Genomic DNA, 17,523 nt, shown 5'->3' with positions numbered 1-17,523 from the left:
GCTTTCTTCACCACATTTGCTTATGCACACATTTGTCTTCCATGATCATATCGGGAAGGTGGGCACCCACTGAAATTAGAAGACAACAGATCCTGGCTGGTGGCGGGGGTGTTGTTGAGTCCTTGTACCACCCCACTTCTCCTGGCTCTGATGGGATGTTGCTTGATCGACAGGCAGCAGACAAGACAATAAAGGGTGGAAGTGATGCTGCGCTGTGCCAGCGCTTCTCTTGGGGCTGGCAAGTGTGCGGTCGCTGGGGTCCTGCTTCTGCCATTGAAACGACTTGTGGGTAGGGTAGTGAGTTGAATAGTCGCGTGTGTACACACCCTGCCCCCTCACCAAATTCATGTCTTTTTTGGAATTTCAGAATGTGATCTTATTTGGAAACAGCATCTTTGAAGATATAATTGGTTAAAAGTCTGACATAGAATCACCCTGGATTTAGGGTGAGCTCCAAATCCGATGAGAGTCCCTGGGGGTGGGGGGCACGTTCCGCGAGAGGGTCAAGGTGTGAGTCCACCCAGCGGCAACTCGGAAGAAAGGCCCGAGGATCTGAAAAGGCCGAGGATCTGAAGGCGCCGCTCTCTTTGTGACGTTTTGCAGATAGCACATCTTTTACAAATGGAAGTTCTGTGATAACCCAGCATCCACCAAGTGTTATCTGTGCTCGCTTCCTGTCTGCATCACATGTTGGTCAGTCTCATGATATCTGGAGCTTTTGCAGACTGCTACTACACATTTAACCGACAATCGTTTAGTGCAAGCATAACTTTGATAGCCACTGGAACACCAACAAAGTCATGTGTGTCATATCACTTCAATATTCTCCTTAGTGGTGGCCTGGAACTGAACTCACACATCTCCAAGGTATGCCTCTATGCCTAGAACAGTCAGCGATCGAAAACACCCTGGAGCCCAGGTTTACCACAACTCACATGTAATCACCATGGACTGCAATCGACTCGCTGGTCACTGGTTTATCTTCTCTAATTCAGTGACCGACATCCTTGGAGGAAGAAGGAAGGGCACACAGACACAGCGGAGAAATCATGTGACAATACAGGCAGAGGCTGGAGTGATGCTGTCACAAGCCAAGGAACAGCTGGAGCCGCCACTTCCCCCAGAAGCTGGGAGAGGCAAGGAAAGATTCTCTTTTCTAGAATTTTCAGGAGTCCGGCCCTGCTGACAACTTAATTTGATGGGGCGGGATCTGGCCTCTAGAGCAGGAGCCCTGGTGGTGTGGTGGTTACCCGTTAGGTTGCTAATCTCCAAGGTCAGCACTTCGACCCCATCAGCTGCTCCAGTAGAGAAATCCAAGGCTTTCTACTCTTTACTGGGGGAAGCTCTACCCTCTCCTGTAGGGTTACTATGAGTCGGAATGAACTTGACGGAGTTTTTTGGGGTGGGGGGTGAGGTTGGCCTCCAGAGCAGGAGCCCTGGTGGCATAGTGAGTGGTAGTGTCAGGTTGCTAACTGAGCCCCACAGCTAAGCCTTGGGAGAAAGATGAGGCTGTCTACGAGCGTCAAGAGTTACAGCGTCAGCAACCCACCGGGGCAGTTCTATTCTCCAGGGAGTGGGAGTTGACTAGATGGCAGCTTGTTTGGCCTCCAGAGCGATGAGAAGAAAGTTCGGTTGTTTTCGACCACCTGGTTTGTAGCACAGGCTGTATCACGACCGCCCGAGGAAGCAAATACAAGTGGTTACTGTGTCCATTCTCCATACACAGTTAGTCTCAGAAACCCACAGGGGGTCGCCGGGAGTCAATATTGACGCCCATCAGGGAGTTTGGTTTTCTGCTTTTACTAACGTGTGAGTTCAAAAACGTGCTGTCCACGTAAACAGCAGAGAAAGCAGCAGGTCTTTTGATCAAGTTGAGTACATGGTCAAGACAGATTTTTTTCTCTCTCCCTAACGGAAGATGTTCCTACTTTGTGTCAGATACACAGTCAGGAAGGAAAATAGAGCATGCATTTTAAACTTTGATTTCTACTCATTATGTGCTGTTTGCTGGAATGCTAACTTGATTATGTTCCAAGAATTAATACTCAAACAAATGTAATGGAAATCATGAAGCCTAACATGTATTGTCTATAGTCTGCTTACTATCAGATCCCTTCTTTGTGACCCCCTTGGCTTTGCTCTGCATCACCTGGGGTAACTTCCCCACTGCCCCAGGAGGCACTGCCCATGCTCAGCTGGGTAGAAAATGGGAGGAGGTACTGGCAGGGGATTGGAGAACCTGGGCTGTGCCCCCTCCACCCTCCTCGTCTGCCTTTAGCTGCATCTTCTCAGGGACTACAACTCCTTCAGACACACCTGCCCTGTTTCATCTTCCCCCCGTGACTCTGACCCCTGGGCTCTAACTAGTCCACCTCTGTCCTTTGTCCCAGCAGCCAGCTAAGCTCCAAGTTGCCTCCTGGTCCTCTATTTGTCTTATCAGCATTCCCACCACTTGTGTATTACGTTGTGTTTTCAGCCTCACCCTCTTTGAACTACTTAGAATGGTATTTCTCTGTTGTACGCTGCCTGTTATTAGACCATGACTGGATGGGAAGCACTGATGAAACATTTCGGTTTTAAAGCAGAAGATGGCCACTTCTAAAAGAATGTAACAGAGAACCAGCAGCTGCCGTGGGATGGGGAATTGTGGGCATATGCTCTGCTATGAGCCTCTCCGGCCCTGAAACGAACAGGTGTTGCAAAGGTTACCCAGGCAGCAGAGTGCAACAGAGAGTCCATCCCTAGGGACTCAGTTTGGGGGTTTGGTGGCAAGCAACAGAGACAGTCTTGGCCTAACACAGGCTCTCTCTCTATCAGAAACATTTCTAGGAAGGGCCTAGAGCAAGCACAGGACAGCGAGGGCAGCTCTGGGACCTTGGGACCCAGGGAAGCAGGAATGAGCAGTGTCCTTAGGGAGCTTGGTTGGAATAGCTTAGTTAACGTACTCTGTCTGCTATTTGCCCATGGATCATTTTGCTCAAGATGTAAAACCCAGGCAGAGAAAGGGCCCAATTGGCTGGTAGAAGTAAGCACTTCCCTTTGCAGGGCCCCCAGATCCCAGTCCCACAAGCCTGTGTGCAGCCCTGCAGAGGTGCGTGCCCCTAACAGAGAGAGCAGGTGAGCGTTGTGCCTTTGCGTAGTAAAGGCCATGAAGCATGACCTCCAGGGGAGACAGGACACTCTCCCTCTCCAGCCCATAACCAGCATGGAGATCAATCTGAGGAGGAAGGGGATGTGGCTGGAGACACTATCAAGAGACCAGCTGGCCCACTGGGGCAAATCTCTCCTTTTGCTTCTTCTACCTTTGAGCCAAACAAAAATAAGCAAAACAAACAAAAATGAAACAAAACAAAAAACCCAGCTTCCTGCTTCTACGTCGCTTGAGTCCCAGCAGAGGAGTTCCCCAAAACCAGCTCATCCTGGGAGTGAATATGAGGTGCTGGAGGCATATTATATTCCCAGGCAGGAGACCACAGAGTCAGGCAGGGACACGGCCAATTTTTAAAAAATCATTTTATTAGGGGCTCAAACAACTCTTATCACAATCCACACATACATCAATTGTGTGAAGCGCATTTGTACATTCATTGCCCTCATCATTCTCAAAACATTTTCTTTCCACTTAAGCCCCTGGCATCAGCTCCTCATTTTTCCCCTCCCTCCCTGTGTTCCCCTCTCTCAGGAACCCTTGATAATTTATAAATTATTATTTTACCATATCTTGCACTGTGCGACGTCTCCCTTCACCCACTTTTCTGTTGTCCATCCCCCAGGGAAGAGGTTATATGTAGATCCTTGTAATCGGTTCCCCCTTTCCACCCCACTCTCTCCACCCTCCCGGTATCGCTACTCTCAACACTCGTCCTGAAGGGATCATCTGTCCTGGATTCCCTGTGTTTCCAGTTCCTATCTGTACCAGTGTACATCCTCTGGTCTAGCCAGGCTTGCAAGGTAGAATTGGGATCATGATAGTTGGGGGTGGGGTGGGGAGGAAGCATTTAGGAACTAGAGGAAAGTTGTATGTTTCATCGTTGCTACACTGTACCCTGACTGGCTCGTCTCCTCCCTGCGACCCTTCTGTAAGGGGATGAGGGACACGACCAATTTCAGGAGTCCTGGTGGCTATCTGTGTCAGGTAACAGCCTGCTAACCACATGGTCGGCTCTTCAAACCCACCGACCACTCTTCCTGAGAGAGCTGAGGTTATCTACTCTTGTGGAGATTTGCAGCCTTGGAAACCCTGTAAAGGGACGCTGATTCAGGATCCACTGGATGGCAGTGGTTTCAGGGCCAACTCACTTTGTCCCTAGGATATTAGAGCAGGCTTGGTTTTATACTTACGGCTTATTAGTAAAAGGTTGTTAATCACTGTTACCAGGTGTTATTGTCCCTGGAAGACACAAAGGACATAAGGGTCCCAGTTAATAGAAGAATCACACCTTCACTTTCTGAAGTGGAATCGGTGGGTGAAAGAGAGGTTCAGGCCAGGGACTACAAAGATCCGAATGAGATCTTTGCCTGGTCTCTGCTCTCTCTACCTGTACAATGTAAACAAGCCTGAGTATTTCTCTGCACAATGGTTGAGTTTTGCCAGCCAGACATCTATTTACATAAAGGCATGAAGAGATTCCTGGGAGAACACTCATCCTAAGCAAAGGAGGAACCAGAGGGCATGATGATGGAGTGAGCAAGGCCCTCATCCTGGGGAAGACTCTATGGGGGCATGGGGCCTTCGAAATCCTCTGGGGATAGTTCTACTGTCCCGAAATGTTTCTATGAATTGCAATCAACTCCACCTCAGTGGGTTTGGACCTGGCCTTATGGGCATATGTCTAAATCTTAAAGGTCAAGGAGAAGCAGAGAGAAAGAGAAGTATTGAAGTCTGGCAACTGGAAACATAAATAAATGGGAACAGTGGATGCCTGCTTACCGAACACAGGGAACAACCCTCGGACCTCAAGCAAGCATTGCCCTGCCGTGGTGAGTTTCTGAGGCTGTGCATTTTGAAGGGAGTAGAAAGCCTCATTTTCCTTCCTCAGAGCAGCGAGTGGTTTTGAACCACTGATCTTGCAGTCAGCAGCCCAATTCATAACTCACTACACCACCAGGGTTTCTTTTAGGCTCCCCACAACAATACTTCCGACAATGCCAGGAGAGACCAATCCCTGGAGAAGGACATCATGCTTGGTAAACTGGAGAGGCAGAGGAAAAGAGGAAGGCCTTCGATGAGATAGATTGACCCAGTGACTACGGAAGTGGGTCCAGGCACGAGAGCAAGTATGAGGATGGGGCAGGACCAGCAATGTCTCACTCTAGTGTGTAGTAGGGTTGGCCTCTCCAAGAACAACAATACAACAATCACCTTGCTATCCCACTGCATCTCAGCAAGGGCTGTGGCTGGACCCAGTGGAGGGGACCTGCAGTCAGAGAAGAATACACCTGCAGGACCACTATGGTTCTCAGCCATAGCCAGCGTCTTTAATCCCTTCTCCACCCCCAACAAGCGTATGTCACACCTCGCCTTCTCAAGACATCTCAGAAACCTCCCCCACCTCTATTAACTGTTTTGCTGGTGTCAGCCAATGGGGGTGGGGGAGGAAAGTGTGGGCTCCTTTTAGACATGATAATTTATTTCTGTCCCCAAAGTTTATTAACACAGGATTCCTTTGTCCGCTCAGACCTCTGTCTCTTCCTCTCTCTAGCGCGCCCTTTCTTACTTTTGGCGATTCTCTCTTTACTCTGTCTTACAATCTCCCGGCACCCTGCCCCCTTTGCTCTCATTCCATTCTAAACACCCAGGCAGGGCATTAACGCCAATAAAACCTGTTAATTGAAACCCACTCTCGGGGTCCACTTTCCTTTTATTCCTGTTCTAACACAGACCTCTCGAGAGCACTTCCAGGTTGCCTTGCACTTAGTCAAACAGCCCTGGCCTTGAGTGATCCAGCAGGAGGAAACGCTTGTCCCCTTTCTGAACCTGAAGCCGAGGAAGAAATTCCAAGGAGAGGGAGAGGCCTGTCATGGAGACAACGCTGAAGAACTGCATCGGGATCAACCGGTTGAGGTCACTTAAAAAAAACCAAACCACAAAACCACAAACCCTGCCATCTTAGCTAGATCTGCAGGGGAAATAACTTTGTCTGGTATTTGCAGTCATGTTAAAGGAGTCTTGTTCCTATAAAAGCTGTCTGGCCTGGGTTAGCCTGGGGGGCCTTTCTTTTCTCCCTACCTGCCCCCTCAATCCCACCTCCACCCCCCATCCCATGCACACACTTGCCTGCCTGCCTTCTTCCCTTCAATGTAGCCCTATACAATTTCAAGCAAGGGCTTTGGCACCAGCTAATGGTGAATGTCTTCCAGGAGGGAAAGTTCCCAGATTGCAAACGTGGGTTTTGGTTTTGGTTTGCCTTTTTTTAAAACGCTAAGCTGCAGGATCACAGAACCGGCAGGTCGGCCTGCCTGCTCAGCAGGACAGGAAGCAGAGGGAGGAAGATGAAACCCAAGCGGACTAGAAGAAAGGGGAACACCAGCGAGCTCCTTCAAAGGGGGGAGAAGACCTAATCACGTGCTGTTTCCAGTGCCCAGGTGCTGTTCTTTGCCCTGCAAAACAAGGGCCAGCCAACGGGAGTGTGGATAAGTGCTCTGGGAAGTGATGATCATGGCCGTGATGACCTTTAAAAGATGTACCCCAGGGGCTCTCAACCTGTGGGTCTTTACCCCTTTGGGAATCCAAGGACCCTTTCACAGGGTAGCCTGATTCATAACAGTAGCAAAATTACAGTGATGATGTAGCAATGAAAATAATTTTATGGTTGGGGGGGGGAGTCGCCACATGTGAGGAACTGTATTAAAGGGTCGCGGCATTAGGAAGTTTGAGACCACTTCTGTTCGGGTAGACACTTCCCGACCAGAAATGATTCAACCACATTTGAAAATAAATGCCCTGCCCTCCAGTTCCTTTGAAGACTCTATTTACATTGTTAACCAGCTATATTTGCACACCCAGGACTTCCACCTGCTTGATCATTGACTTCAGTTACATATTGTATTTACATGGCAGAGACCAGAGTGGGAAAACTGGTCATGCCAGTTTGGGCCTGGGAAGGTGGAAGCTGACAAAAAATGTTCATCTTGATTTGCCTAGGCCTACTGCCTGTGCCAAATCGAGGCGCTGGCACACAGTGAACTTTATATACCAGTGCTACCAATAATAGTTAACCCTGGCAGGATGGGTGCTTTATACTATGTGCTAGGCACTGTTCTAAGAGCTGTATCTGAAGCTGAGGAAGACGTTCCAAGGAGAGGGAGAGGTCAGTGATGGAGACAACGGTAATCTAGGCATTATGCTAAAAGCCTACAACCTGGGAAAGCCTATATATTATAGTCTATAGGGTTGCTATAAGGCAGAACCAACTCATGAACAATATCTCTTTTGTCATCCCCGTTTTACAGATAACGAAACGGAGGCATTCACAGCATTCATATTCTACATCTAGTTAACTGCCATCTGGTGGACTCTGACTCATAGTGACCCTGTAGGGCAAAGGCTATAAGTCATTCCAACGGCAGAGCCACCGCTACCCAGTTGATTCTGACTCATAGCAATCCCATAGGACAGAGAGGAACTGCCTCTTTGGGTTTCTGAGGGTGTACCTTTTCAAAGGAGCAAAAAACCTCATCTCTCTGCTGAGGAGTGCCTACTGGTGGGTTCCAATGGCCCGACTGGAGGGTAGCAGCCGATCTTTCTCCCATTTTGCCACCAGGGCTTGAGTGCACTCAACCGGGAAGGGAGTTTGTCTGTAGTCAAGAAACAGATGTGTGCTCTCATTCTTACAGCTGGTAAGAATTGGGATTCAAGCCCACATGTTTTGATGCGGGTTGTTATTCAATATAGCGATTGCTGGTTCAAGATGGTGTATTGAACAAATGCAATTGATGACTAACTCTCTCCCCAAAGAATTGTACAGGGGGGTTGTCAAGGTATATATCCACGAGGAAAAAGAAAGTGGGAGAGGAGACAATATCCCCAAGAAGCAATATAACATTAGAAGCTGGGAAAGCTAAACAGCTTAGTAGACCCAAAAAGCCGAGTTCTAAACTGGCAGCTGAGGGAGCCAAGAAACAGTAACCCAATTTCGGTGCAGAAGCCTCTCAGGCGGAGCAGCTGGCAGCACCAGGTAGGGCTAAACCCAGCACAATTGGCTGCAAATCACGCAGACCCCCACATCCCCTTTCCACCCCAAGTGAGGAGTGCAGGTGTGTTTTCTGAAATAGGTCAGAGAGGGCTTCGGGATTTGGGGATGTCAAGTACAACTCCGTGCTAAAAACAGGGGCGGGCATAGGAGCAATTGTGAGGACGGTGCAGGACCGGGCGGCATACATGGGCTCCTTATGGGTCGGGACACACTCCATGACACGGAACAGTCAACAACAACAAACCTCACATAGGCAGAGCCAACTCAGTGGGTGTGGGCTTGTTTGTTTTGAAAGGCAATCAATTGTTCAAAGTTTAAAGCTGATCTCAGGGCAAGCGTTTCGGGGCTTCTTCCAGTCATCCTGGCTCTAGAAACTAGTGAGAATGCCAAATTCTCCTCTGCATCCCCGGCGTTTGTTTAGCATTGGTTCTTCTACGGGATCTTGGATAAAACACGTTCGGGTGAGGTAGCTGTCACCGTGCAGTTCTGGCCACCTGCAAAAGGAAGCTGGTTGTTCACGGAGAATGCTCGCCACACAGTCTACACCAGGAATTCTTCAACTTCTTCTCCTCTGGACCTCTTTTCACTTGAGACGGTTTTATGTGACCCTGGTTACATAAGAACATTAAATAAGTACACACATCAAACAGATGTTCATGAGGTTAATGCTTTTGATAGTACTGTGAAGCACAAGATCTGATTCTGGTGATTTTTGCGGGGGCCACAAGCACACGTTGTGTGTTTCGAACCAAGGCTACGATGAAGTCGTTCTACGAAGCATGGGCAAGTGTGTTTGATTCCGAGTCCCTCTTTGGTTGAAACCTTTTATGGTTGTCAATTTTTTTGTCACCCACATCTTTAGTTACGTGACCCCATTTAAGAAACCCTGTTCTATATCTTCCCCCCATTCTTGACTTTGCCTCCTCTGTTGTCCCAAGTAACTAGAGACCAATTGTTGTATTTGGTGGCCACTGGCAAGTTTTTTAACACTCCTGGCACTACACAATGGACTCGGAGGTAGAACAGAGGCACTAGGCTCAATAGTAGGCCAGAAACCATGGCCTTAAACCTCCCACCAAAGGAATCACGTCCCATGAAGGTTTTGGTTGAGCACAAGCAACCTCAGCTACTTCTTGGTGGTCATTATTATAAATAAATCTATGACACAACTTTTGCCAAATTGACTTTTTATAGGGGTACCGCTCACTGACAGCAATGACAAGAATTGGTTGTGCAGCCTGCCAATCAACAGTGCAATTCCCCATCATCATGACTCCCCCTTTGTCTCTCTCCCACCTTTTGTCACCACGAATAAACTTGGTTCTCTGTGTATCTGCCTTGTCTCATCTTGTTTTCTGTAAGTGACGGCGTACGCTGGTTGTCCTTTTATGACTGGCATATTTCACTCAGCAATTGCAGTGCTCATTTAAGTGTGAGCACATTACCAAGGATCACCAACACATCCCCAAACATTTGTAGTAGGAAAGGCAGAAACCCAAATGAAATGCCAGGTGCAATTTGAAGAAATTTGAGGGGATGTAGATACGATTGGACAAGGTGGCCTTGGTAGGAGAATAGGGTGATATAAAGGGGGACCAATTACCTTAGGAAAGAGCCCTTGGTTGCACATGAAAACCCTTATGATGGAAAGGATGAAAGCCATTTTCCTTGCCATGTTGCCTTGATGCTCCGTGGCCTTGCATCTTCTACTTGAGAAATCTGATGCCATGACGATTTTTGATATTGTGCCTGAGCATTGTTGTTACTCTCTGGATGATTATGCATCATCTCTGTTACCAGTGAGCTGGTATTTCTCCAAGATGTGACTGGGAGTGGAAATATTTCCAGGGTTTCTTTGTGCTGGACACTCTATGGCACCTTTGGATATGGGAACTTATACTTTGCTTTTCTTGGATATTTAAATGTTTTTTAAACACATAAGTAAAAAAGTACTGCTATTGTGATTCCAATTTGCACATATCTGGGTTAATTCCAAACAAAACATATTTGCACATGTCTCTGTCATCAGTGGATGGTTACAGATAAATTCCCTCAGTAAGACATTTGTTTTAGTTTTATTAGCGAACCTCCAAATAAAAGGTCTGATCAAAATAATGAGGGAATTGATTGAGCCGGTTCAATTCAAGGCATAGAGGTCAGCTCAGAAGGTTATGGCCACTGTTTTGGGGTGTTCCCAAAGTGGTACTCTGGATAGCTTTTCTCAAAGGACACATGACAATCTCAGGGGCTTATTAGGAAGAAGCTTTAAGAAAACAGAAAACTTCATTGGTGGTAGAAAGGCCAGGAAAGATGTGCCAAGCCATTTGTCTCCTGTCACAACGATGCACCTGCTCATTCTCCCAGGGTAGCAAAGACTGTCCTAAGAGAATTTCATTGGGAAACCTTATCCCATCCACCCCACAACCCTAACCTGACACCTGCAGACTTCTTTGTGTTTTGTAAACTCATAGAACATTCCATCTGAGTACCTCCAGGATGCCCAAACTACATATGACGTAAACTAAAAAGTGCAGAATTTGTCAGGGAAAGGTTAAGCTAAAAGCGAACTCACGGCCATGGAGTTAACTTCGACTCACAACCACGACGTAGGACAGAATAGAATTGCCCCTGTAGGTTGCAGAGGTGGGCTTGAATTGCTGGCTTTGCCGCCAGCAGCCTAACATATCGCCCACTGAATGACCAGACTCTGAGGGAAGGGTCGTTGTTGGATGCCATCAAGTTGGTTTCAATGCATAGTGACCTTCTGTACAACAAAAGGGACACTGCACGGTCCTCTGCCATCTCACCATTGTTCCTCTGCCTGAGCCAGTGCTGCAGTCATGGTGTCCATCCATCTTCTTGAGGTCTTTCCTCTCTTTTCCTGACCCTCCACTTCACCGGACATGATGTCCTTCTCCAGGTGCTAGTCTCTCCTGAAACATGTCCCAAATACGTAAAATGAAGTTTTGCCTTCTGTGATAGGTAGGTTTATTGTGCCAACCTGGCTAATAGGAACATGTGGGATTAATAAGGTAGACGTTTGATTGGAGGGCAAAGAGATAAATGACTTGGCAACCCCCACCTGTCTTTCTCTTGGTCTCTGGTGATCAGACCAGCATGCGGCTGCTAGTTCTCTGTCTCAACTTGGGAGCTACACTGTTCGTGAGACACCCAACCTGTGGATTGTGTCACTAGAGCGTGAGGTTCCTTTGAGTCCTGCTTCGCCACGCTGCTGGTGTATACACTGCTTGAGCTTGGGACTGTTGGATCCTGTCATCTGGCTGACTGTTGGTGACTTGCCCTGCTGTTTGCTGCCTGTGGCTGGACTGCCCACCTTGCTCTACAGAAGACTCAGCTGTCTGCTTCCTTGACCTTGACCTAGCAGCCCTGATGAGTTGAAGTACTTCCAGTATATTAACTGTTCCCCAGAAGTGACTTGAACTGTACTGCTATGTGGACTAATTAGCGGTTATATTCCTTAATGCTGTAACTATCTATCTATAATCATAAATGTCCTAGTTTTGTTTCTCTAGAGAACCCTAACACACCTTCCTTATCTCTAAGGAGCACTCTGGTCCTACTTCTTCCAAGACAGATTGATTTGTTCTCTTGGCGGTCCATGGTACACTTTGAATTTTCTTCTCCAGCACCAAAGGAGGATTAAAGAGATGGAAACACTGTCTTTAGAAGCATATAGACCTAGATGGAGGATATGCCAAGAAACGAGCGCTCACATTGTGATAATTTTGTTTAACAAGGGTTTCTCTGACTTTGTAGCAACATGTTTCGATTTATCCACATCGTTTAATGATTTCCTAGATGATTTCCTTCCAATTGTGCTGTCTGTTCTTTATTTCTGGAATTCCTATTAGTCAACTGTTAGACCTCCACATACAATCTCCTTTCTTATTATTTATCATTTTTTCTTATGGTCTGTCAGAGAGATTCCTTTATGTCTACCTCTTAGCTGGGTCAATCATGGCTAGGGCATCCTAGGAAATCTAGTGTGGAAGATGTAGGGAGGTCCCTTGTGTGGCCCCATCCTCTTGTAATGTTTGAGCTGTGTATATGGGGAGAGGGCACTGGGGGAAATTTCTTGCCTGCTTTCTTGCTTGCTGCTACACTGCTGGGACCCCAGTATATCCTTCATGATCCCAGCTCCTTTTCAGTGTTTCCATTTTCCAAGCCAGATGTTTCCCATTCTGCCCCAGTAGCAGGAATCTATGGGTAGAGAGTAGGGAGGTTAGGAATGAGAAGCTGGATTCTGAAGCCTGGTGTATGAATGAACAGGTTATCATAGAGTGGATTCTGATTCATGATGACCTCACATGTGTCTGAGTAGACTGGTGCTGCATAGGGCTTTTATTGACGAAGTTTTTGGATGTAGATTTCTAGAATTTTTTCCCCTGCATAGCCTCTAAGTCGACTTCCAGTTCGCAGCTGAGCACATTAACCATATTCACACCAACCAGGAGGTGGGGGTCCACTGTATTATCCCTCTAAAGCTGCTCTTACTCTTGACCACCCGAAAGAACTGGATTTTGTGAATGCCCCACGAGTAACAGGACTCCAATCTAGGCATTGCCTTCTAGACTCAAGTGCCTGCACAGGGTGAAATTATGAACCTGATAGTCCTCTACAGCAGTTTAGGAAGTCACAGCTTTTCAGGAACATGGGACTGAGAGGATTTTCGTTAGGCCTCAGGAACACACCACTGCCTAGGCCTTGCTGCGTCCTGGGATGCCAGAGGACTAGTTTCCTTAGCAACGAAAATCATATGACAGGAACACACAGAGATCCGGAGATGTTGCTTAGCAACCATGCTGCACCTGCTGGGGCTCTGGGCCTGCAGCTTGGGCCAGGGAGTCTGGCTTTGAACTTGGAAACTCCCATCAGGGCTGGCAGAAGGAGAAAGATCCTCTTCGGGGAGGTCCAGCTTTGGCCCTGGGCTTTGGAGGGATGACAAAGAGAAGTACAGATGAGAAAGCTGAGGCGGTGGGGAGCTGACTTCCATAGTAATGAAGACGCATGGGAGAAGTGGGAAGCAGGGCAGGAGACATACAGATGTGTTGATGTGTGTAGCAGTTTCCTCTCTGGATCACCTTGGAGAAAACCCTTCAACCTCAAAAGATAGGTCTGCAGAAACCTGAGGAGAGATATGCGTGGCTCAGGACTTAATGTCACAGAGCTTCTCGGACTTGAATCAAGTCAGAATGTCTGGTCCCTTAAGAGTCAGTTCAAGGAGAATTCTCTGCAGGGAAGCAAAGCTCTCCACACAGGGTGGGTTTTGGTGATTGGGAGGTGCTACAAACCAGACCTTAGGAGTCCTGGCTATGGCAAACATCAAGGTCATGGAGGTACTGTGCATGGTTTCAGATAGCCTTCCACCAGCTCTCTCTCTCTCTAACCCTCTTCCAAATCCCAGTTGACTTTTGGGGAGGTAGGCTGTGAAGTCAAACTGCTCAGATTTAAATTTAGCTTTGATCACCAAGGGCAAGGAGCTAAATCCCATGTTTCCGTTTCTCTTTCTGCCCAGGGGTAATAATAAGGGTGGCTATGTCATGGATTAGTGTAAGGTGGATGGTGGTGGCTCGGTAGGAGAATTCTCACCCTCCATGTGGGAAGCCCAGGTTCAATTCCTGGACAATGCATCTCAAAGGCCATGCCCAGACATCTGTTGTTATGCTGTTGAACAGGTTTCAGCGACACTTCCAGACTAAAACACGCTAGGAAGAAAAATCTGGAGATCTACTTCTCAAAAACCACCAAGGAAAACACTATAGTGTAGATCATTGTCGTCTAATCTTGTTCACAGCAGTCTCATCTTGCCATACACAGACTTAGCAGGAAGCACAGACTCAATGGCAGCTAACAACAGTAACAGGTGTATCATCATCCGTATCATCACCACCACCATCACCTCTCTCACCTCCACCCACTGGTCCAGGAGACAGTCTATCACCCAGACTATCTTCACCTTGGTACTGATCAGAAAATGGCACAAGCAGCAAGTCATTGGAGGAAGCAGAAGGACATTAGCTCAAATTCCACCTTCTAACTGTGAGATCTCCCCGCATGTTGTTAGGAGCTGATTCCAACCCATAGCGACCCTGTGCACAACAGAATGCAACACTGCACGGTCCTGAGCCATCCTCACAATTGTTCCTATGTTTGAACCCATTGCTGCAGCCACTGTGTCAATCCATCTCATTGAGGACCCTCCTCTTTTTTGCTGCCTCACCACTTTCCCAACCACGACACCATCAGGCTTCTGTCATGAGTTCTTGGATAAGTTTTAGCACCAATTTGAACATGAATTTTCTTATCTGTAGCATACAAAAATGACACTGCCTAACCTCCTTGGTATGAGATATGCCAGCCTCCTGGGAACTGTTTGCTATGTTAATATGTGTTGATAGCTGGCAATAGGGCATACGCTTTTCTCTCTCTGTGGCCACCACCTCCCTGAACTGGCTCCTAATGAGAATGTGAGTGGATGACAGACTCCACTGGCAGTTCAGTTAACCCTTTCAAGAGTGAGTGATTTTTGGCTTTGAATTTTGTTGATGTTGACACCATGTGTTTTCAGCAATGAAAGACATTTTGAACAAAATGACACATAGGTTACACACAATTATTTTGGAGGCAATGTGGATTTTGATATAATTAGTGGGAACATATGTCCTGGAGGGTCTCTGGTGCTGGGATGAGACCCAGCTCATTAGATTCATTCATGCAGTTATACAGAATACTACCAGATAGGAGCATGCACTAAAAGTGGGATAGCATTATCCCACTAAACTCTACAGGTGGAAAATGTAGGTGGGCACTATATGTCCCGTGAGTCACAAATTGGTTAAAGAAATTAGTGGTTGAAATGACCTTACTACTTTGAGTGGTAGAAATGTAGTGTTGCCCTCCTGGCCCAGGACCAGGAAGGAGTCCCAAACAGCTTCTCTTATTTAGCTGGCTTCTCCCTGCTCTTTACCATAGCCAGCCTGAGTCCCCTCCACTCTCTTTCCTCTGAGCCATGTCAGGGACTGGTGCCTGCTCTTCCTCCTTTTTCAGCTGAGCTGGTTCCCCAGATGACCCTACAGATGCATGTTTCCAAAATTAACTGGAATCTGCCTTTGACTCTGATAATTAATTACCCAAATGGAGAAAATTGAATAGTTAACTGGTTCACAGGATGATAATTAGCTTTTCTGAGTCCCTGTTCCAGGGAAATAAAGAGGAGGATTGTTTCTCAATTGCCTTCATTAAAGGGAGTCCCTCTCATTCAGGGGTCCGGACCCAGAGGCCTTTAGGGCCCTGCAGGGTTCCTTAGGGACCCTGGTTCTTTGTCCCCAAATAGAGAAGCAGCTGGTCTGGTGGAGCCAGCACAGGCTTTGGCATAAAGCCCAGCTCCATCACTTATGACCTATATGACCTTGGGTCATGTGACACAGTCTTTCTGAGCCTCACTTTCCTCATCTGAAAACAGGAATCGTGGAGTGTACCTCTCAGTGGAGTTAGAAGCATTGGGTGGTATAATGTAAGCAAAGCATTGGGCTCTTTGCTCATTGATTAATTTTTCATTAATTATGTTCTTTCTAAAGTTCATTGTGCATTGTTGAAGTGCTCATTGATCAAGAGCCATTTCATCATCATTTTCATCATTATCATTATTGCCACCATGACTGCACCATGCCCATCATCCTGGAAACCAAACAAAACTGAGTGCCAGCCACTGAACACGTTCAAATCACCTCTGTATTCCTGATGCAGGTTCTTTCTTCTGCGTCTATTGGTGTTATTTTTATAAACAGGATATGCTCTCTGTCATGGGTTGGTTATCCACATAATGTGATTGCATACTTAATAGACTAGCATGTATGGTAAGCATAACTTCTATATGCACTTTAAACCAAAGAATGTGTGTGACTTGCTTTATTGTGACATTTGCTTTATTGTGGCAGTTTGGAACCAAGCCCTCAAGAGCTCTGAGGAATGCTTCTTGCGGCCCTGGCGCTTACCTGCCTGAGTTCAGATTCCACTTCGGCATCTCATTATGTTGCTTACCTTGTGCCTCAGTGTCTTTGTGGTAAATGGGGTTGATAATAATAATACTATCTACGTCATAGAAAGGAGCCCTGGTTAAGTATTGGGCTGCTAACCGAAAAGTCAGCTGTTCTGTGGGAGAAAGATGAGGCAGTCTGCTTCAGTAAAAACTTACCGCCTTGGAAACCCTGTGAAACAGTTCTACTCTGTCCTACAGGGTTGCTAGGAGCTGGAATTGACTTGGTAGCAGTGGGTTATTTCATAGAGTTCTTATGACTCAAGATGAAAAGTGTTTAGAACAGTGCTTGGACCTTGTAAAAGCTCCAAAAGTGATATCTAGTATTACCCATTTCTGATGCAGGATCAGGACGAGGAGAGGATGACAGATAAGAGAAGAGGCAGGACCAGAGGCCTTCCCCCAGGGGTGGACTCAGAATGGAAGGTCTCTGTGTTAGGCCAGGTTGGCTAGAGAAACAAATCCAGTGACACTGATGTAGGTGTAAGAAAGAGCTTTATATCAAGAAGTAATTATGCATTAAGAAAACATCCCAGCCCAGTCCAACTCAAGTCCATAAATCCTATACAAGTCCATAAGCCCCTCTTTAGACTCACACTGCCACATACAATGATGCAGGAATATCACAGGCTGGTGGATGCAAAGTCTTGTGGATCCAGTGGTGGTGGACACATCTCCAGGGGCTTGGCAGGTCTCCGACAAGTCTCTGAGTGGCTTGCCAAGAGGAAGGTGAAAAGCCCAGAGAGAGGGGGAAGTTCCCACGACCCTCCTTATGAGAAGGTCACTCCAGGAGGCACTATCAGGCTGTGACCTGATTGACAGGCGAGACTCCACCCCTACACTGTTGTATCTTCAAGCTGACATGAAATTATGTAACTACCCCAGTCTCAGAGACAATTGGACCACCTCTACTGAGAAGAGTAATAATGTCTGAGTATTATTTCTCACATTTTCTTAGGTAACGATGCCATTTTATTTTTTTTCTCAATCTCCCAGCAATTCCTCTTCCAGATTCAGTCTCAGCCGAGAACGTTGCTTCTTGTTTCAATGAGAAATACGCGCAGTGAGAGCAGAACTTCATCAAGTTCTCCCCGCCACCTTTCTCCCCACCGGGACTCTGATCATGTCTGCTTTCCCCACTGTCAGTGTAGATCCGCCTGTGCTCTTTCCCAAGGCCAACCTTCCATTTATTGCTAGATCCTATCCTTTCCTGCTTATTCAAGAATACCGCTCCAGTACTTGTCCCTCTGTTCCATGCATCAGCAATCCCCT

Source organism: Echinops telfairi, unplaced genomic scaffold, assembly GCF_000313985.2.
Source record: "Echinops telfairi isolate 266 unplaced genomic scaffold, ASM31398v2 ScPeMD7_5592;HRSCAF=6446, whole genome shotgun sequence".
Taxonomy (NCBI): domain Eukaryota; kingdom Metazoa; phylum Chordata; class Mammalia; order Afrosoricida; family Tenrecidae; genus Echinops; species Echinops telfairi.
The sequence above is the reverse complement of the archived record's forward strand: the minus strand, read 5'-3'. Positions refer to the sequence as shown.